Below are 24,187 nucleotides of genomic sequence, written 5' to 3' on the forward strand. Positions count from 1 at the left end.
ATTCTTTGTAAAACAGTTTACATTTTTTATTTCAATATCAAGAGATGATTTTAGATGTTAATATTTTTTCTTTATTTCTGATCTCTTTTAGTGCTCTTTAGCAGTCTATTACTTCCTCAATTTACAAGCTGTAAATCTGTGGAGTTTCTGTCCATTGAATCTCCAAGTAACTTCTGCTGTTATCAACTCTGCCTCTGCTTGTGTCATTTTTATGAACTTTATCCCTGTTTTAATGTTGTCATATTTCCCTGGATTGTCTTTGTTTTTAATTTTTTTGTTTTGTTTTTGCTGCCACTGTGTTCCAACTTCTTTTGCTCCATTTCTTTTTTCTTAACTGTACTTTTGCTTGTTTTACTGTTCCTACCCTCCTTTGCCATTATGTCTACTCCCAGTGCTGCCTTTATTTTACTGTAGGTTCATAGGTTCATAGGTAGGTACTAGGCTATTGTCCCTAGGGCCTATACAAGCCTAGCCAAAAAGGTACCCTGGCTTTCGCCACCCAAGAAAATGATTTTCCTGTGCCCCTGTCAACCAGAACCACAGAAGTGATCCCCGGGGTGAATTTCCTATTACCCATCCAATCATCAAGATTTTTCTTGAAGAGTGCTAATGAGGAGCTCTGTTTGACATAGATAGGTAGTCTATTCCAGAGTATGGTAAGTCTCTGGGACAGGAATCTATCCCTCTAGCATGTTCTGTTTATTGAGGTGACAAGGTTTAGGTACCTAGAGCGTGTAGCTCAGAGGGATTGGGATTTCTTTAAGTGGAGCATGTCCAACAGCTCTGGGTTTGACATAGCTTTGTATGTTAGGCAGAGATCGCCTCTGAGTAGACGATATGTGACGGAGTAAAGCTGGAGTTTTTTGAGATGGTCTGCGTAAGGCATCTGTTTGAGACCAGTAATCCTCTTTGTGAGGTATTTTGCCACCTTTCCAATTGTTGTAGATGTCTTGTGAGGTCCATACCAAAAGGGGAGTTGTACTCTGTAATGGGTCTAATGAGTGATGAGTAGAGGCAAACAATGACCTCTTTTTTTCTGGAAGAGAAACCTTTTGTGATGAGGTGTGCCATGTAGAAGGATTTCCTGACCACTGTGGCAATGTGATTATCAAAGGAGAGACTACTGTCCACCTGTGTCCCAAGGTCTCTTATCACACTTTCGGTGTTAAGTAGACTACCGCCTATGTGATAGTTCATGGGTACAGAGTTTTTACCAAAGGGGATGACAATGCACTTTTTGGCATTGTGCTTGAGACCATGTCTTTGACACCAGGCATCTGTCTCAGTGAGGCCCTTTTGTAGGATGTCCACATCATTAGGAGTTTTGATTATGGCTCCTAGTTTGCAGTCATCTGTGAATTTAGTTAGCCAAAGACCTTCTATATTAGCCTGTACTTCAGAGAAGTAGATACCAAACAGGAGAGGACCCAGGAATAAACCCTGTGGTACTCCACTTGTCACTGGTCTGAAGTCTGATTTGGAGTCTGCTACTTTTACAGTGTGGGTTCTGTCAGTAAGCCAGTTGGCAGCCCATCTTGTGACATAGGGATTTATACTTAGTTTAGTGAGTTTATCTATAATTCCAGAGTGGGGATGGTGTTGAACGCCTTGGCGAGATCTAGATAGGCTGTGTGAACCACCTTACCCTCATCTATGGCTTTGGTGACTACTTCAAAGAAGTCTATCAGGTTTAGGAGACATGATCTGCCTTTTACAAACCCAAACTGTGTGGGGTCCAGAGTTTGGAGATCTCCAATGTCTTTGTTTATGAGTTCCATGATGATATGTTCCATGGCCTTGCAGACAAGGCTCGTCAGGCTAATGGGGCGGTAGTTCCCGGGGTCTGTTTTGGCCCTCCCCCCTTTGTGGAGTGGGATACCTGTCGCGGTGTGCCATTCAATGGGCACAAAGCCTGAGGTGAGGCTATGATTGAACATGGTGCTTAGGTGGGGTGCCAGTTCATTCTGTAGTTCATGTAGAAGGCAGCCTGGGATGTTGTCAGATCCCATGGATGCTGTGTTCTTGGCTTTGGAGAGTGAGGTTTTTACCTGTGCAACCATGATTACAGGAATTTTTGCATTCTTCTGGTATAAAGATGGGCCCTTTAGAGGGTGAGAGGGAGGTAAAGTTAGCACTGAACCTATCTGCCAGGATGTTGGCAATATCAGTTGGTTCTGTATATTTAGTGTCATTGTGCTGTAACTCAGAGCAGATCTGAGTGCTGCCATTGAGATTCTTGACATAGCTATAGAATGCTTTGTGGTTGTCTTTAGAATCAGTAGCAATTTTGTTTTCATAACTAGCTTTGGGGGATTTTATGAGGGATCTCAGCTTCTTACTGAGGCTGACCAGGGAGTTCCTCCAATCATGGGATTTTACTCTTTTTTGCAACAGTTTCTTTCTTCTGTTGTAGAGTTTGTTTATGGCAGAAGACCACCAGATTGGCTTCCTTTTTTTGGAGCATAGCATCTTGGTTCTGTTAGGGATAGCATGATCCATGCACTCATGTAAGTGCTTATAAAGTGCATTTGTGTAGGATTCAGCAATAGTACCTCTATTATCCATCTGCATGGGTGTCGTGAAGTTTGCCACTTCTGTCTTAAGAAGCATGAAGTTGGCTTTGGAGAAATTTTTTACGGTTGTTTTCCTAATGGGGGGTGGGAGCAGGATGTGGATGTCTAGGGTGATTAGCTTGTGGTCGGATCTGAGCAACGAGTAGCTGACCTCTGGTGTGGAACACCGGTCATCCATGTTGGTGATGACCAGGTCTTGGATATTGCTGCCCCTGGTGGGGGTGTGGATTAGTTAATCCAAGGCATTGGAATTAATGATTTCCAGAAAACGTTGAGCAAAAGAGTTGGTACATGAGTAGTTTTCCCAGTTAATGGTAGGGTAGTTAAAATCACCCATTATTAGAGTGCTGGGTTGTACCTTAATATTTTCCAGTGTATCAAGAAAAGAGGAGTGGGAATCCTGGGTCATGGTGGGGGGTCTGTAGCAAGCTACGATCTGGATTGCAGTTTTGCACAGAGTTAGTTGAACTTGGATAATCTCGGATGCATTATGCTGAGCTACTAGCTTGGAGGTGTGGATATCCTTAATGAATATGGCCACGCCTCCACCTTTAGTGTTTTGGTCCGGGTTTGGTGGCTGAAAGGTGTGGTACGAATTATAGCCTGGTAATGCAGGGGTGCTCTCTGGAGCTTTGAACCAGGTCTCTATCACTGCACAGATGTCAATGTTCTTCATTTTAAGGAGTGCCTCGAGTGAATGCATTTTGAGGTTTAGACTTCTAGCATTGAGTAGCATTACCCTCAGATTTTGCTTGCTTGTACCTGTTACGGTGGTGAATTTGTCATTTGACCCTTGCCTAAAAAAGGCACTATAGGGGTGGCAAGAGCCTTCTCCAGTATCCAGAATCCCAAGGGCGACAGGTGAAGGCCATCTCTGGCAAAGCAGTGTGGTCTGTCGATCATGTCATCCCAGGCAGACAGATACTGGATTCCCTTAGAATGACACCAGAAGCTTAGCCAATTGTTAAAGTCAATCATTTTGTCCTTGTACTGTGGTGTCATTCTTGGTGATGGCAGGATGCTACTCAGGGCTAGGGTCATACCTGCCTGGGGTACAAGATCGGAGAGCTCCTCCATGTCTCTTTTCATGTAGTCCAGGGAGGTACATCTCAGGTCATTCACACCAACATGGACAATGACAGAGTCATATTTGTACTTGTTGTGGAGTGACCTGAGTGCATGCATTATGTGGTGGATCCTGGCACCTGACAGGCAGCTGACAGTAACTTTTTTCTTGTTTAGCCTGGTGAGTGGAACATTAGTGTGCCTGACTATAGAGTCACCTATGACTATAGTGTTGGGTACGTTATGCCTTATGGGCTGTAGTTGAGTGGCACACTGAGTATGTGGGCTATATGTCATTTGGGTTGCGTTGGGGGGTGGATGTTGCTTGCATTTCTGCTTTGGAGGTGTCTGTTGTTTGGGCAGATTTGTACTGAGAGCCTCTGTGAATGTAGGTGTGTGTTTTGTGCTTCTGTATGTGTGTTTTGGTGGTGTAGGTTTTGAGGGACTATGTGATGAGTGTGGTGCGGTGCACATGTTTACCTTCTCCTCTTGACTATCTAGGCCAGTCTTTGGTGAAGAGAGCTTTGCTTCCTGTTTGGCTATATAAGTGCATCTCTCACAGGTCGTAGTGTTATAAATGTTTTTATATGTTCATAGATGTGTACTAGGATAATGACCACTGGGGCCTTTTTAAGCCTAGCCATGTATCTCAAATGTCTGAAAAGTTCTGGTACCCTTGATAGGTGTAAGCAGAGGCTTTGGAAGATAAAATATTTCAAGCAGGGACCAGGAGAAAATAACCATTTGTAGGCTGCCTGTGTCCATTAATGTCACAGGTGCCAAACTAGGAGTCAATTTCCAGTTCCCCATCCAGTTGTCCAAGTTACGCTTGAATTAGGTTAAGGAAGAACTCTGCTTCACATGTATGGGAACCCTGTTCCAGAGAAGGGGCATTCTCTGGGATACATATCTGTCTCTCCAGCAGGTCATATTTATATCACAGGCAAGGTTTAAGTCTTAGAATGGGTAATTCTGGAGCTGTTTATTTGTGGATATGCAGGAGGTCCATCAGTCTGGGGTCCAAAAATTCCTTGTATGTCAGGCATAGATGTCCCCTCAACAGCCTCTAGGGGACAGAATACAGGGATAGGGCTTTGAGGCAGTCTGCACAGGACCTATTATTACACAAAAGGAGTGGTCCTAGGACTGACTCAACTGATGAATGGACTCTTTGTAGAGGTAGACTCCTCAATTCTAACTTTCTGGGTCCTGTCTGCAAACCAACTGGCTATCCACTGAGTGGCATCAGGATATTTATCCAATCTCTTACATTTTTAACAATGTTTGAGTGGAGTATTATGTCAAATGCCTTGTCCATGTCAGGGTAGGCAGTATGAACCATTTTGCCTTTATTCATTGCTTTGGTGACCTTCTCAAAGATCATCACCACTTTGAGAAGACATGCCCTGCCCTTGACAAAATCAGACTGAGTTGGGTCCAGTGTCTTGAGGTTTCTTATGTCACTACTGATCATTTTCATGATAATTCTTTCCATGGCTTTGCATATGAGACTAGTGAGACATATGGGTCTGTACTTTCCAGGGTCCATAGATGCCTTTCTTGCCTTTGTGCAGAGGGATGACGGTTGCTGTTCTCCATTTATCACCACAAAACCCATTTGGAGACTACTGTTAAATATTGATTGCAAAGGGCCTAGGTCTTTTCTTCATACCTTTGAATAGTACTATGTATTACTTCCTTTACAATTAGTTTCACTCTGTAATTTTTGTGTCAGTGCTCCATACTTATAGGGTGACCAATGCTATTGTTTCACCTTATGCTCATGTGATATATTTAAAAGTGATGCAGTGATTACTATCTAGTGTGAGAAACATCTATCTCTTGAATTTGTGTATTTAGTAATCTATCTCTAACTGACATTCCTTCATTAAAAATAGTCTGTCCTATGGGGTGTATAGATTATTTGTACTTGAAAAGGTGAACTGTACATCTTCTCTGTGTTTGTGTCACCAAGCATCTACCCATACATCTAATTCCAATTTTCTAAGATTAGTACCTGTAATTTGTGATAATTTTCTAGCCCTCCCAATAATCTGACTCTTTCTGTGACTAATTAGTGATTAATGCCACCTACCGTGAGTGACATATAGCATGCTTCAGTGTGTTTAGCCCACTTTTTAAAGAAGGTAGAGATGAAGGTGGAATTAACTGGACATGGGACATATAAATTTCAAATCATTCAGCTATGTGATTTAATCCAACCATACTGACCATCTTTGTACTTCACTACTTATAAATTTTCTGAAAAGATCTGAAAGTAATTTCTGAAGAGAATGACAACCCGTCTTTTCTGCCCTCCCAGTTTATAGATTAGTCAACAATAATTATCAGGAATTTTGTAGAAATATTTCTCTTACTTTCAGTTTTGGTTCTTAGGGGCATACAATTTGGTTACCTTCTCTGTTAAGTCTTTGCACTATCTGCTTCCTTCATATTGGATGTGTGCTTCCTCATATGTTTAAGTTGTTACATTTAATGTGTCACAGTTGGTCCTAGTGTTTCTGTACTGGAACACCTGTTGAACTGACCTCACTGAAGATTGAACTTTGATGCTAATTCCTGGACTAGGTGCAACATAGAACACTCTTAGTTGAGTTAGCCCAAATGTCTAGCACCAGTGGTCTTTAAGCTGTACATCAACAACCCCCTCCCGGTATTTATTTATTTATTTTTGCTTAATTAAGAAGTCCTGAGTAAATCTATGTAGCTTTGATGACATGAAAGATTAAAGAAGCTTTTAATTCCCCTCCATTTCTCTTACAAAACATCTTAGAAATACCTTACATATAAACATAAAAAACGATTTTGTAATGTATGCTGTATTGTGTTATAGTACAGGTTTGTAAATCTAGATAGTTATTGAGGCCTTAATCTGACGCAACTTCTAATAATAAAAAATCAAAAGATCACCTTTAAGTATTTGCCATTAACAGTCTATCTTGTTGCAGGAAAAAATATAATTAGTAAAACCACACCCACATGAATTATATAGCACTTTGTACTTCTACTTTTTTATGACCACCTATGATTCTGTGCTACAAAATGAATTGTTATTATATGATTTTATTTTGTAGCACTTGCAGATGATCTTAATATTTAAAAATGCCGGATTATGCCACAATACTATGCTTTCCTTTTAAAATTCCATGAATGTATTGCCAGCCATTTATCAAAGAAAAAATAAGATTTATGTTACATAAAATGAGAAAAAAAATGTTTTGTAATATTATATAAACAGTTGCATTACAGGTTCATAGGCGATTACTAGGCTGATGACTTAAGGGCCCTTACAAGCCTAGCCAATATAACCCAATTTTGCACAATATATGGTCCATAGGGACAAGAAGATGGCATGGATTTGTGCATGTGCATTGAGTATCTTACTGATTGCCTCTGATCATAAGGGACATAGGCATTACCCCAGGTGTGAATTTGTGATTCCCCATCCATTGATCCCAACTGCATTTGAAGTGGACCAGGGAAGGGCTCTGCTTCATGAGAATAGGAAGCCTGTTCCAAAGAAGGGGCAATCTTTGAGACACCTGTCTCTCCAGCATGTCTTGTTTGAGTCACTGACTAAGCTTAGATCCCTAGATCAGGTGACCCTTGTGCTGTTTGACTTGCGAATGTGTAGCAGCTCCATCAGGGCTGGATTTGTGAGTACCTTGTAGGTCAGGTATAGGTCACCCCTTAATAGTCAGTAGGAGACAGAGTAAAGGGATATGGCTTTTAGTCTATCCACATAGTTCATGTTGCTTACACCCTGTATTTTCTTTGTGAGAAACTTCTGAGGTTACTGCAGCTTCTGTAAGTGTCTAGTCAAGTACATACCAAATGGCTCGTTGTACTCAATTATTGGTCTAATGAGGGCTGAGTACAGCGAGACTATAATTTCCTTGGATCTGGATGCCATACCTTTACTTATAAGTTGTGCCACATAAAAGGATTTCCTCACCACTGTGGACACAAGGCAGTCAAAGTTCAGGTTCATATCTATCTGTGTACCTAGAACTCCCACCTCTGAGTCTACTCCAAGGGGTGTGCTATTAATATTGCAATTTGCAGGGGTATTTGACTTCTCAAAGTGTATGACAATGCATTTTTTAGCATTTAGTTTTGGTCATGGTTCTTGCAGCAGTCATTTGTCTAATCTAGACCTTCCTGAAGGATATCTACATCATTGGAGTATTCAACAATTGCCCCCAGCTTGCAGCCATCAGCAAACTTTGTCATTCAAAGGCTTTCCACATTTGCCTTTATGTCAGAGAAGTAGATTCTGAACAGGAGTGGTCCCAGAACTGAGTGCTGTGGCACACCGTTAGTAACTGGCCTCTTGCTGGATTCATCCAATTTAACCATGTGTCCTATCAGTGAGCCATTTGGCTATCCATCTGGTGACATAAAGATTTATTCCCATTTTTGTGACTTTACTTATAATACCTGAGTAGGGAATTGCCTTGGCCAGCTTGAGGTAGGCAGTATGTACTGTTTTACCCTCTTCCATAGCCTTAGTGACTTTCTCAAAGAAATCCACCAGATTCCATAGGTATAATTTGCCCTTGACAAAGCCAAATTGGGTCGGATCCAGTGTTTGGAGCTCTCCTATGTTATTATTTATCAGGTCCATGAATATTCTTTCCATTGCCTTACATATAAGACTAGTCAAACTTATGGGTCTGTAATTTCCCAGGTCAATAGATGGTCCCCCTTTATGCAGAGGAATAACTGTTGCTATCCACCACTCTATTGGGACAAAGCCAGCTCAGAGTCTGTAGTTAAATAGAGATCCTAATGGGCCTGATAAGTCCTGATTTAAGGTGTTGAAGAGGTAACCTGGTTTATTTTCAGGCCCCATTGTTATAGGTTTATAGTGATATACTATGATAACAACCACCAGGGTCTTTATAAGCTTAGCCATACCATACAACACAATTGTGTCCCTGTGTATCATGGGTGTTAATTAAGAAGGAGGGTATGTTAGTCAGGAAGTTTCTAGAGCTTATGTGGGGAGTATGTTAATTAGGGCTTTACTGTCTGTCTCTGTGTATCACAGATATGGGGGCCAGACCTAGGGTGAATTTCTGATTTCCCATCCATTGATCAACGTTATGCTTAAATAAACTTAGGAATGGTTCTCCTTCATGTGGATGGGGAGCCTGTTCCAGAACATGGGGATCTTCTGAGACACATATCTGTCTCACCAACATGTCTTATTTATGTCACAAGCAAAATTTAAATCCTTGGATCTAGTGGTTCCAATGCTGTTCATTTTGTGGATGTGCAAAAAGGTCCATCAGAGTTGGATTCAAGGATGTCTTGTATGCCAGGCATGCATCGCCTCTTAGTAACCTGTAGGAGGCAGAGTCTAGAGATAGGGTTTTAAGATGATCCAGATGCCATATCGGTGCTGAAGTACTATGCCTAATTTAAAACTCTATTTGTTATTGCCAGTCCCCTGTTTCTTTCCTGAGTTCTAGCTATGGTTTCACTTGTATGTACATGTTACGTGCTGCCTGCTTCCCAGCCTTGGGCTCTGCCTTTCGATACATGTATACCACTTACTTTTACCCGTGTTTTTGGAACATGTAATTTGTGTCACTTCTGCACTGTATTTCTTTGTGATGTAGAGCATGCTGAGTATTAAGGTGCAATGATATGCCCGCTTTTTGTTTTACCCTTCTTTGTTCTTCATGTTGACACTCATTCTCTAAGAGCGTGTGGTCTGTTAGTGTGCACTGTTTGCCAGATTCGTCAGTACCCTTTGTTCTGCTAGCTGTTCAATCTGGATAAGCTTAAGCAGCAGCATATTGAACTAATAATTTCCTTAAACTAAATCCATTCTGTCTTGCAGCGACTACAAAAACCTCCTAACATAGGTGTTAATAGCCCTTATGCATGCTTTGTATAGCATTCTTACCAGTTATCTCAGTGGAAAGTGCATTCGTTTTCCAGTTTAATGCAACACCTGAGCCTCCTACTTCACAAAATTAGTAAGCCATCTTGGAGTGTTTTAATTATGCTAATTAATCTCATAAACAGTCTGATATTATTGCTTAAAGATCATGTTCAAAGACGCGAAATGGAACGCTATATCCACATTCAGTTTTTGCTCTATGGGAGCAGCAATTAGTGTGCAGTGGCAGTTTAGGTCTGATTTTCAAATAACACAAATTTTATGTAAAAATAAGACTTTTATAAAAGCCTTTCAGCCACCTTCATGATTGTGCCCTTTGAAGGGCATGGAGTGGTGGTAATCACATTATTCATTAAATATTCCTTTTGTTGTGGAGCTCTGCTTGTAACTTTTCGTTTAATTTTGTTTTCTGTATTGTGCTGCCCAGTGCTAGGTTACTTCTGCTTTAAGCTGCCCACAAAAACACATCATCGCTCTGCTAGGTGTGATTACATGATTAATTGAGTGTGCATGAGTTGCGTATGGTATGCATGCAAAAATATGATTGTTTATCTGTTGCTTTATTGACTTTATTTTTTTGAATTGGGTAATAATTAGGTGATCAGTTACTGGATGCTATCACTTAAGCTGGAGGACTTACGAAATGCTTAGGAAAGTCAAGCTTTGAACTTGATTTTAGGTATGTTCCTTAGCCTTGATTCTGATTATAGACTGTGCCAGAAATTGCTAAAATGTTCAAGAGGGAAGACTGGTAACATGGCTGCAAACGTTTTTCGATACACTGTACAATAATACATTAAACAGTGCCTAAACTACACAAATCTATTATGTAGACTTTCCTCTCTTTCATTGTAGAAAATGAACACAAAACAGGGTACCATGTATTGAAAAAACAAGCTCCCTAGTGTAATTTGTGTAATGTATGCAATGTATGCAGGTGGTGTAGCAATCATCTATAGAGATTTACTAACTATCACCTTACTCCTGCAGGAAATACCCAAATTTAACAATTCTGAACTACTAATAGCACTAATAGCACTTCTAAAAATCAACAATAGGAAAACTATATGTCTAACAGCAATTTATATACCACCAGAGAATAACAGTGATACTGCTGAAAGCATTCTGTACTGGAGAGCTGGACAAATTAACCATGAAACTGTACTACTTGGAAACTTAAATATAGACTGGCAACTCATAAATTCCACTACTCCCGCTGAATCCATAAACGTATACATCTTCAAACGATTAATAACCACACCCACTAGAATCAATAAAACTTCAGTGAGATGCTAAACATTAGACTGGATTCTTATAAACAAACCAGGCAAAGTGACAGAAGTAGACTGCCACTCAGATTAAGTGACCACATATCAACATATGCCATTAGAAATCCCCATAACCTAAACATATTATCTATAACCAAATACAAAATACAAACAATTTCAGCTAAGATATTTTCAATGAAACATTAAAACAATATAACTGGAATTGACTTAGAACAATGCCACTAGATGCTGCTAATGAACACTTCAATAACATATTCTTACAGACCTTAAATAATCTATTACTGGTATATAATAAGAGTGAAGTTCAACCATGCACCATAGCTAACAAAAGAAACAAACCTCATAATAAAAGGGATATAGCCTGCAAAAAGTGGCATAAATGTAGAATTCAAAATGCCTTCCAGCAATTTAGGCATCTTAGAGACCTTGCAAAACTCCATGTCAAACAGGACAAGCAAACATACTATACCAACCTATAAAACATACATGAAAACAACCCAAAACTTTTATTGGTCATCACTAAATAAACTACTGGCGAGACCACCTCTCTCTCTCTCCAAAAACAGACAGTATGACAGACTCTAGTCCTGCACTGTTTAATTCCTACTTTATACAATCAATATTATCTTTCTTAAGACACTAATACATCTGCCTCCCCCTCTCTATCCCTGTCCAACCAAAACCACCCACAGCTCTTCAGTTTTAGTCCATTACCCATCTGACGCAAAATGAAGTTGCTACTTAAGCTAAATACTACTTCCATACCTGCAGACAAACTACCATCAGACTACCTAAAAATGGCCACAAACATCATAGCCTTCTCTACGTCCATACTAATTAATAGGTCCATAGCAGAAAGACATATCCCATCACTGTGGAAAAAATCCTACATCATATCACTACACAAAGGAGAGTCTAATAACTACAGACCAATAGGGATTCACTCCCCGCTCTCCAAAATATTAGAGAAATGCACCCATATGTAGCTAATGAAATACCTAACCTCAAATAACCTGATATCAGAAACACAACATGGCTTTAGGCCCCAGCACAGAACCACTACTGCTCTACTACATTTTACCAATATAATAAACCAATATAGAAACAATGGTCTGCTTATGTTCACCATGTTCTTAGACTTGTCAAAGGCATTTGATACTGTCTCACACCAGCAACTGCTCATTCAACTCTCCTTACTAGGACTTTCACAATAATCCTTGCTGTGATTTCTTAGTTAACTATCTGGAAGTCAACAAGCTGTTACATGGCAACAAACCTACTAATCTTTTCAAACAGTTACTACAGGTGTCTCCCAGTGTTCTATCGTGGGTCCTATGCTATTTAATATATATATATATATATATATATATATATATATATATAAAATTATTAACCTTCACACCTGTACTTGCCATGCTAGTTTAGTTCAGTATGCAGACATCTCAACATTAATATGTGCAGGCTCAGCAATAAATAAGCTCCAAGACATTACCCCCAAATTTTTCTCCTCTGTAGAAATCTGGCTCAAAGAATTAAACCTTCTGCTCAACCCCAAGAAAACTAAGTTACTGCTTTTTACCCCCAAAAAGCTGCCAAAGTCAAAAACAATATTTTACCATAAAGTCAGCAAATAATGCTGTCACTGAAACTGTAACTGACAGAAAACATCTAAGCATTATAATAGATGACAGTCTCAAATATAGCCAGCATATACAGCAAGCCATTAAATCCACACACCAGAAACTAGGCTCCCTTTTATAGGATCAATGGATTTCTTACAGATACTGGAAGGAAAAAAAACTCCAGCCACCATCTTCTTATTGCCAGCTATCTTATACACCATTACTATCCTAACCAGTGGCGGCTGGTGATATCAAATCAAAGGGGGGCTGCAGGAGAAAGCCGAATGGGTGGGGTCAATGGGAAGGTGTGCGGACAACAAGAAAGGGGAGGAGCTATGCTCAAAACCACAAAAACTAAACTTTAATTAAATATGCTTCCCTGGGTGCCAAACCCTCATTATGAGAGTCCAATCAAGACAAATGAAGTGTAAAAGAATAAAAATATTTCAATGCATTGGCTGCTTGACAGCTTACTTAATATCTAGATGGAAACAAAAAGGTTGTGAGGCATGAAAAAATAAATTACTTTTTAAATACATTACTGGTATGCCAGTCAAAATCAAGTATAAGAAAAACAAGCAGCACTCAACTCAAACTGCTTCTCCTTGCACTGCATTATAATTTATATTCAGCTTTATTAAAGTACCAAGTAACATGCTGAAAGTAACAATCTCTGTGATACCCCCACTTGTAAAAATGTTTCTTATCCAAAAAAGACCTGCTGCCTGACAACTATCTACTTGTTTCATGGGGAAAACATGATCAAAGTAAAAAATGAAAAGCAAACAAGCTCAAGATACATTGCTTAAAAGATTACTGTACAGGTTATGGACCACACATGAATGGCATTCTGTTTAGTTTACGGGTAAAGCCTTCAGACATCACTGGAAGTCTCCAGCAAGTGTAATGAGCTTCTTAAAATAATGTAATCCTGTCCTTTATTACAAATACTGTCATATGCATTTCAATACCCAATGCTTATACATTATCTAGTTAAGTATTCTCTGCATGGCAACAACAGAAAGGCTTCAATGTTGGCAATTCTTTAACAGTATGCTTATTAAAGCTTACTTGCATGTTATGATCTCAGACAAGCTTACCTGATAGTCATTAAAGCATTACTACTTAAAACACAGAGCAACAGACACTTTGAGTTTTAAGCATAAATCAACAGTACAAAAATATGACAGAAACCAGACCATTCTGCAAAATCAAGAACAGATGAAAAGCCACTGTAGTACTTGTGTCTACCTTGGATGGGGTGATACCCTGCACATTTACACTGCATGGGGGGATACCATGCACATTTACACTGCACAACTGCTCCTTGCCTTGCTTGGACACATCCAGAGTCACTACATGGGGGAGTGGGGTGTAACAAGTATGTCACAATTTAAAATGTCTCTGGCTGACTGATGACCCTGATACATTTGTCGTACCTAACCCTCAGAGCAAAGCCATACATAGAAGTGGGACAAAGCTCCAAAATAAGGACAATTTTTAAATATTGCTCTTATAAACTTAGAAAGATAATAGAATAGTAGGTCTTGCATTAGTATGAATTTTCTGAAGGATATGAAATCTGAAACTCAAATGTCTGTCATTATTTTCTAACTTCAGTCTTTAATGATTTACCACTAATTTGCCAAAAAAATTTTTTATGAAAAATGGGCCAAAAATGTGATGCAAAAATATAAAATAGCCACACAATACAGTTGGGAACCTGTCAAAGAAGGGACACTTTTTAATAATAGTACTGCTAACTTGAGCAGCTGACAAAATAAAAGAATCTACATGCATTTCTGAAATAAAAGTAATCTATAACTCTGATTATTACAGTTATTTCTAAATTGTAAACCCTCCATGTTTTCTTCCAAAATTGCTATTTTGCGGAGGGATTATTAGGGGAAGAGCAACATTTTGAGCCAAATTCGGGGACAGTTGAGAGGTTTGGCTATGCCTAATTCTATAAAGCAATTTATTTGCATGTACCTCTCAACCTGTTAATGCAGGAAATCTAGACAAGGCCAAATATATTAGGGGGAACATAAACAGTACTAAAAATTGCTCTTGTATAAACTGAGACAGTTGATAGAACAGGTCTTACTTTAGCATGCATTTTTCTGAAGGTTGTGAAGTCTGAAACTCAGTGTCATTATTTAGTGACTTAATTCCTAAATGATTTTCCAGAAAACCACAAATATTATGAGGAACAAACCAAAAATAAGAAGCAAAAATCTATTCATTCTGTGAAAATCTGGACAGTTGGGAGGTATAGTTCAGCTGGGGCTGTCTTTGAGTTTGCTGCCCTTCCCCCTCACAAAATCATGGTCGAATGGAGCCCTCCCCCCTGCAGCCATTCCAATGATCCATTACTTGGCTATTTCACTCCATTTACCATAAACACTAATGTGCATACTGCTTTACTTCTATGATGATCTGGATTTCATTTGAAAGTTTTATTTTGCATTTTACAGCACAAACACTAAGACATCTGCTAAACAAAGCAACGCAGTCTCACAATGAAAACAGGCTTAGCATTAAAAACTTCTCTGCCCTTGAAACACACATTCAATGAAAGAGCATTGAAACCCACATTCAAAGAAAATACATTTTGCCAGTGGCAGATAAAGATTAACTTTGGGCTGTTTTCAAATCATAGGCCCCTTGCACATGAAACATACATGTGCTCTTTGATACACCTTCCTGATTCTACTAAATTATATTCCTTGTACAATACAGTACAGTTGTTAGACGGCATTTTAAATTTATTGTTTTGAACATTTTCCAGTAAACAATGAAACAAAATGCATGCACCCAGTGACAAAACTACCCAATTCAGAACATTTCCATCATAAAAGTCTACTCAACCTTCTACAGTCCACCAGTATTGGTAAATATGCACAATTTCTGAAGTAGTAAAAGTCATCTAAATAATTCCACATTAAAGAAATCTTTAACAATGAAGAGGTTGCTGCTAGCAAACAACTTTATATGTCACTGTTTATTCATCTACAAATAAAGTGCCTGTTGCCCTTGAGGAATAAATTGCCTATGTTGCATGCATTAAAAAAAATAAGCTAGTAATATCGCAATAGGGACTGTATGGCAAACTGATAACAGGTTCATAGTTACTAAAGTTGCCAAAGAGAACTGCAGCATCCACCCACTTTACAACACAGTACAGTATCAGCAATGCATCTATCTACTGTGGGAGTAGAACCCACAGCCTTCTGCATCAAAAGCAAGTACACTACCTGTTGTGCTATTAATGCAAGCAGACTCAGAATAAACAGCACTAAAGTTTTGTTCCCCTGCAGCTCTCAGCTCCTTGTAAAATCTACTCGACATGCAGTAGTTTCTCTGAACTTTGCAGCACAAGAGATCTGGAAAAAGCTGAAATTTATTGGAGGGGGGGGGAGACAACCAGGGACACATTTTAAACATTGCTTGTATAATGTTGGAAAGTTGCTAGAATAAAATGCTGTGTTACCACCATACATTTCACTGCCACATCTTTAACCCAGGGGACCCAGTGCAAAACAGTCAGAGAAACATACCACTATGCCAAATCAGCTGTTTTGTAAAAGAGAGGAAGACAAACTTAAATGGCTACCATTTAGTGAATTCAGTTCTCAGCATAGCTGTCAACCTCTTGGAACAAAACACATGAACAAAGCCAATAATGGGGGGAATACAGCCCCCAAACATATTCAGTGAATTCAGTTCTCACTATAGCTCTCAACCTCTTAGCAAAAAACATGTGGACAAAGCCAGTAATGGGGGGGGGGGGTACATCCCCCAAACATTCAATGAATATAGTTCTCACCATAGATAACTCTCAAGCACAAATACCTGGACAAAGCCAATAATGGGGGAATACAGTCCCAAAAATAGGGACACATTTCAAATATCCATGTTATAAACTTAGACAACTGCTAGAACAATTTTGTGTTACCATGTACTTTCTGAAGAATATGAAGTCTGAAATTCAAATGCCTGTTATTTTTAAACATTTAACCAGTAAACTAGTCTGACTTGGAACAAAAGACAATTTTCAGCAGAGCAGAGAGAAATGCCAATCACATCTTTGCAAGATGAGAGAACATGCAGACACCACACAGAAGGCACCCCAGCCAAGAATCAAACCAGAGAACCTGTAGCTGTTAGGCAACAATGCTACCAGTGCACCACTACATTACAGACTTTGTAACGATAAATGTAGATACAGAAACCACAGATTTTATGAGGAACAGAAAAAATGGTGGTGGATAGTGAATTCAGGTCCTTGCCACCTGCATCCAAGATACAGGGTTCAAGCCTGAGTATCTCTATCCACCACCATTTGCTCTCTCTCTAGCCACCAGTATATAGTAACTGGGGCATTTTACACACACAAACACACACATATACACATGACACGGAGCAATCCAGCCAGTGACCCACACACACGACATGGAGCAATCCAGCCAGCGACCAAAACATGCTACACCTATCTCCTGAATGAGCCAGTGCAATGAAAGTCCTGCGAGAGCAGCTCACCTTTCTCAGTCCTGATTGGATCTGCCTGCAGCCGAAGCAGTCTGGACCTCCTCTTCTGTGTGGTCGTCCCCGCAGTGATTCCTGGGTGTCTATCTCTATCCGGACTGCTGATTAAGGCAGTCTGGACTCGTGCTTTTTTTTTTCTGTTTGTTTTTTAGTTTTAAAGATTTTTCTTTTTTTTTTTTCTAGGTGGGAGGGCTGCAGTCCGGCAGTCTGATACCATGAGCCGCCCCTGATCCTAACAAACTTAAACAATACTTAAAGAAAGAAACTTCCCTCCTGCTACAATAAAACAGCTAAGTTTGCCACCAGTCTCCCTCATAGCATCTACTATTGTCATAGCTTAAAGTAGTTAAACTGGCTTGAACTGCACTACTACTTAACATATTCACAACTAACTACAGCACACAAATTCATTCATCATCCAGAAAAATGTCCTGCACTGCAAAACTTATTACTGCCCTACTGTCTAGCAAGGGACCTCTGTTCTAGTAACAAATTCTTACTGTTCACAAATAAGACAAATAATGTTGCAGGAGACTCACTCTACTCTCAATACGTTGCTAGACTCTGGAATAGTGTCTCCATACAAAAAAAACTATCCGGCAAACTTAATAGTTTTAAACCACTGCTTAAACAACATCTTAACCAATCCTGGTTCTGCATTTGCTCATCACCAGTTTAAGACTTTGTGCTCACCGTATGATACTCTACAAACACTCTCCTTAAACAGAACAGTCTCAACCTCTCACTGAAATAAAACTAATTTTATGCATAACTGCTGCTTGTACAATTCACTAAGTTGCAGGTGGGCTTTCTCTTTAGTAACGTCTACCTCAGTAAAATCTTAGAGTGTATGCATATAGCCACTGTATGTGCATAAATGTAAGTAGAAATGTAACTACTCTGTGTTTATCTGGAACTTACTATAATGTAATGTAAGCAAATGAAACTTTTCTCTCCAGGACTCTTCTGAAAAAGGTATTACCCAGTTGGACTTTCCCAGTAAATAAAGACAAATAAATAAATAAATAATTCTGAGACTCATAATTCCAAAAATGGGAATAATGCAAAAACTATGAAAATACAGGAGAAGGCAGAATATTGAAAATTGACGTTCTTCTTTAAAGTACTTTTTGAAGGGGAGCAACTTTGCTGCACCCATAGTATGAGAGGATGTACTCATCAAATCTACACTACTTTTATTTATATATATATATATATATGTGTGTGTGTGTGTGTGTGTGTGTGTGTGTGTGTGTGTGTGTGTGTGTGTGTGTGTATGTATGTATGTATATATATATATATATATATATATATATATATATATATATATATATATATATATATATATATATGGGTCTACTATGTTAGACCGACAGTCCACAACACTAACATCACAAGAACGAATCTGCAAAAACACGAAATCTCACATGCCTGACAAACCACAATACCGACAGTTAACAAAACAAAATGTTCGCTGTTCCAGACAACACACACACAACACAAACACACCAACAACTTAAAAACCTACACTACACCTTACACACAACTATCTATGTGCTAACCTTAAACCAAACCCTAATGCTAAGGTCCGTCACTATCGCACACTTACCTTACCTGCACCCTAACCCTAACTCACTTAATCCGCCCCTAACCCTCAAGTCCATCACTATTGCACACTTACCTTACCCGCACCCTAACCCTAACTCAATTAATCCGCCCCTAACCCTCAAGTCCCTCACTATTGCACACTTACCTTACATGCACCCTAACCCTAAATCCCTCACTATCACACATGCACCTTACACACACCCTAACCCTAAATCCCTCACTATTGCACACTTACCTAGTCGCGCTCACACATTTCCCATATCTGTGTTTTCACTGTCGGGATTCCGAGTTGTCGGTTATCTGCTCCATCGGTCTTCTAGCATCAGTGATGTCAGTGTCGATCTTCCGAGCTTTCGTTCTAACGTAGGGAACCCATATATATATATATATATATATATATATATATATATATATATATATATATATATATATATATATATATATATATATGGATTCACTTCAGAAGACTGAAAAGTCCCAATCTCAAATTTCATAAGACTGAAGCTCAAAATCCTGAATCCCAAAGAATGAAAACACACAGGATATAAATAATGACAATATTCCTGTACAAGGACACACACAAACACATACAAGACAAAGCATAGCAGTTTTCACCAAGTATGACCAGGGGGGCAAGCCCCCCCTGCACCCCCCATATGGAGGGAAGCACCCCTCACACCCACTGCTAGTTAAATGTATCAACTCCGAGATTGCACTCCACAGAAAAAATGGCAAACATACCATCACATGTTTCATGACTACCTGTTGTAACCTTAGTAATGTTCCCTTTTAACTTGCTATACTACAACATAACTCATGATAGTGTAGTGAAGTGCAATCTAAGAGTTGATATATTTAAGTAGCAGGTGGTGTTGGTGTGCAGGGGGGCTTGCCCCTCTGCTTATACTTGTTGAAAAGTAATATGGTTTGTGCTGTCTATAGTCAGTATATGTTTCCTGTGTGTTTTCACTCTTTTGGCATTCAGGATTTTGAGTTTTCAGGATTTTGGGCTTCAGTCTTATGAAATTAGAGATTGTGACTTTCCAATCTTCTGAAGTGAATCTATATATATATATATATATATATATATATATATATATATATATATATCTTAAAGAAAAATTAAGTGTTCCTGGACATAAGTCTGCATTTTAGGTATTCTGGACCTTGCATTAAAGATTCTCGGAATTAAAAAATGGGTTGGTTACCTAAAAGATGCTTTATACTGTTTAATAATTGTTAAAGAACTGTATATGGACATGCCTCAAAAGTAGTAAGAGGGGAAAGTAATGCAAGTAGGGTATGATGAGAGGATTTACTACAGACTGAACTTTTAATCTCTTGCTCTGAAGACAGAACATAGTAAATCGTGTAGAACATTGTAATCCAGTGATAGACTGCACAATAAGTTTGCATAACTCTACAAGTATTTCTGAGCAGCTACATTCTAGATTTTTATTGTGATTAATTAATTCATTAATTTTACATCTTACTTGTTAAGATGTGCATCTCTATAGGATATTTTTGTTAAATATTTCTGAAATAACACAGGATTCATAGGATAAAACAGTTTTAGTAAGTTATACAAGAAAGATAGAAAAAAATGTTTAAAACCAGTTCATGTGCTTACATATATGTTATATTATATATATGTGTTTATATATATATATATATATATATATATATATATATATATATATATATATATATATATATATACACACACACACACACACACACACACACACACACACACACACACACACACACATATTGTTTTCATCCTTCCTTTCTATAATTTTATAATAAGCGTTACAGACTACCAGTATTTATCAGTTGTATGTGCATCTGCTGAAAATATTGACTATGTTTTGATGTTTTGACTTGGATTCTCTGAGTAATATTGAAATTATCCTCCTTTTTCTATCTCTGTATCTTCCAGGGCCCCCATTCCTATCTTCTTGTACAACAGTTTCATGAATTTTGTTGATTGTGGATCAGTCCAGGCAGATCTTTTTCAGTAGCATGCATGAGAATACCCTTTCCTCTACTAAATTTATGTGTATTATCATCATTATCATTATTATTATTATTATTATTATGGGTGTGTTTATTTAGTGAAGGACACTTTTTTTAATGGTTCAGATGGAGTCAGGATTTTTTGTTTTGTTTATGACCATTTCCAATTCAATTTCTTTTCCAGACATTTCTTCTTCTGGGGTGGGCTGGTAGTTTGTTCTTCTTCTAATTCATTGCCTAACAATGACAGTAATCACTTTTTTTTCCTCTTCCTTTAGTCTTGTTTTGTTTTCCCTTTCCAGAAAAAGATGCAGAATATGGCATCCTTGATTCAAAACTTGAACCTTAGTTTATTTGTACTTCATCATTCTTTGTCTCTGTCTGAATAAGTGTTTAGAGGTATCTTGAACCTTAGTTTATTTGTACTTCATCATTCTTTGTCTCTGTCTGAATAAGTGTTTAGAGGTATCAGCAATACTTTTGAATCAGTTCACAAAACATGCACCAAAACTAGCTCGAGTGCAACTCAGAATGAAAATAAATAAAGCACTCAAATCCTTGATAGGCCAGTCATGAGAAATGTACTTGTTTTAGTGCTTTTATCTAGTCAATACACAATAGACTTCATCAGAAACACAAGCATTACATACACACCTTTTAAAAAACTCTACTTATACCACATGACCACATGACCACATACATAATAAATTTAAAGACGCATCAGTTTATATACACAAAATTTGTTTTAGGTATAAATTATAAAATCTAATCATTTAATAAACTCACTATTCTATATTAAAAAAAAAAACATTTAATATCAATTACTGCAGTGAAGCCCAGATATCTGTCAGCTTGCAATTGCAATTTCTACTTAACTTCTTTAATTTCCAGTTTATTGGTTAAATCTCCACCTCATATATCACCTTCTTTATGATCTAAAACAAAGAAACGTTTTTAAGTCCTTCACAAACCATTGAATGTCTACATAATTCATTGTTTTCATTTTTCACTTTGATGGCATAAATATGTTTTAACTTTGGACAAAACCCAGTTGCCATACCTTTATAAAATACTTCACATCTAGAACACTTTATGACAAAAACTAAACATCTGGACTTACAACTATAATGATGTCTGTTTCTAATACTTTTATTAAATCCATTTAACAATACATAAGGACCTTCACTTATAAACTGACAACTATTATGCTCTTTGCATTTGTATGTACCATTACTTTTTATTTGGAATTGGCTTATCCACTTAAAAAATAACTCCATCCAAAATAAACTTTATTAAATTGGATTACTTTTGCTATCAGTAAAATGTGGTCTATCCCTTATCACCTTAATTAACTCCGTGTTATATTTTAAAATATTCCAGTTACCATATAAATTATTCCAAATGACCTTATTATTAACTGTAATATCCAAAATGAAGGCTGTCTTATTTTTGTAATCAGAAAAAATATTATTATTAAAACATATTTAATTTCTTTCCATACTTTCATCCTTTGTGGAACAACTTGAGTTTCTATATTTAATCTTATATGGAGCACCTACTTTTAAAATAGGGGAATATTTTATCTGTTACATTATACAAAGTTCAACAAAATGCTTAATTCTTTATTGATGCATCCTCGATCCAAACATTTCTTATAACCATTATCATTTCTGTCTCAAATATCATATCACTAGTAGTCAATTACAATATTTTAATAATTTGTCTATTTGGTATATTCTTTTTCATACATACTGGATGCACACTCTTAAAATGCAGATAATTATTTATGAAGGTTGACTTCCTAAATATTTTACTATTAAAGGTTCTAGTCTCTTTATCATACCTTATAAGAACATCCAAAGAAATTAACTACATTTCCACTTTACCTATAACAGATCTTAAAAAGGGTAGTTGAATTATTAAGTTTCTCAATAAAATCATGTGCCAAATCTATAAGACCTTTCCAAATAAAAAAAGATAATCTTTTTATAATATCTAGCATTTTCAAATAAAATCAATTGCTCTTAAAATTCATGTTCCCACCAACCTAAATCTAAATTGGAATAGGTTGGAGCCACAGATGCCGCATGTCTAGTCCTTTATGCTGTTTAAAATACTTTTTGTTAAAAACAAAATATATTATTTAAAACAATGCCCATCAAAGTACTACATGCATTTATATCAATAAATGCCAATTTAGTATTCTCCACTAAAAATAGTCTTAAAAATTCCAACCCTCTTCATTTGGTTTACATGTAAATTGTGTGCAGACAGGTACAGTAAACATTACTTCATTACCATCTTTTAGATAATGCCACAGTTTGTCCAAAAAATCCCAATCATTGTAAATAAATTTCAAATTCCTAACTAATGGTTGGACCACTAAATCTAAATACAAAGAAATACATTCAGTAAATTATCAAGGTTTTGTGTGCTTAATACTTTTGAACTGATGTTTTCTACAGAAAACTTGAAGGTGCTGTTTGGTACTCTTAAGCCAGCCTGTATTTCTTTGGACTGCAATGACATGAATGCATTTTATTTATTTGTTTATTTTTATACATTTTGTTGACAAGCTTAGTCCCACTAGACCAATAGCTTATTTTCAGGGGTGACATGAAGTGGTAGTTGCACCAAGTAGGGAAATTTGGCCAGGGTACCAGGAAAGTGCCCCTCCTCTTCCTGAGCACTAGGTGGTGGTACTGCACGGTCAATATTGCTTGGAGAAATCTAAGATGGAGTAGAGGAGGAAAAGAGACTGGGAAGTACTGCTGAATACAGAAACATCTCAAACAAACTCTCTAAGAGAGGAGATTATTGTTATAGCATTTGGGAAGGAGGTATGGAAACTCTTGTGTTGATGGAGATGATAAATCTAGATGAACCAAATGCTTATGAGGAAATAAGCTGGAGTACTATGGTGGATGGTATTTTGGGAGAAGTAACAGAGGATGTGCTGCCAGATGACTTACGAGAAGGAGATGGATTACTAGAAGGTTTTGGCTGCAGATTTAGGGTATGCTTTGCCAGTGAGCAGTAAAAAAAGAAAACATTTACATATGCAAAAATGGTAAATAAAGGAAAGAAAGATGCTGTGATGGAAGCTTAAAGAAGAAAAGAACTGATGTGAGGAGAGAAAAAACAGAAGAGAAGATGAGCAATAAGAATCAAAGCAAAGAACAGTGACATTATTAACATCGAAGAAGTTATGGACACTATTTTACCTTAAGAATTTAAAGTACAAAACATATGAGCATTAATACACTTGGGAACAGAAGACTTTTGTGAAGTTAGTGTTGAAAGTTTTGCTTTACTAGGAAAAATTATGAATGAAGTGGAAAAAAAGAGCTCCTCTGCACCATGGAATGAATATACATTTCAGGACTTGGCATTGTAGTTAAGGAAGAAAATAAACATTCTACAAAGAACATCTGACGGGATCCTGAGATAAAGGCCTTTTTCTTTCTATTTGCAATGCGGTGCATGAGAATAAAAAATGTAAGATGAAAGAAATGTTTGTATGCGGGT

Source organism: Protopterus annectens, chromosome 3.part0, assembly GCF_019279795.1.
Source record: "Protopterus annectens isolate FY-2018-M chromosome 3.part0, PAN1.0, whole genome shotgun sequence".
NCBI classification, from domain to species: Eukaryota; Metazoa; Chordata; order Ceratodontiformes; family Protopteridae; genus Protopterus; species Protopterus annectens.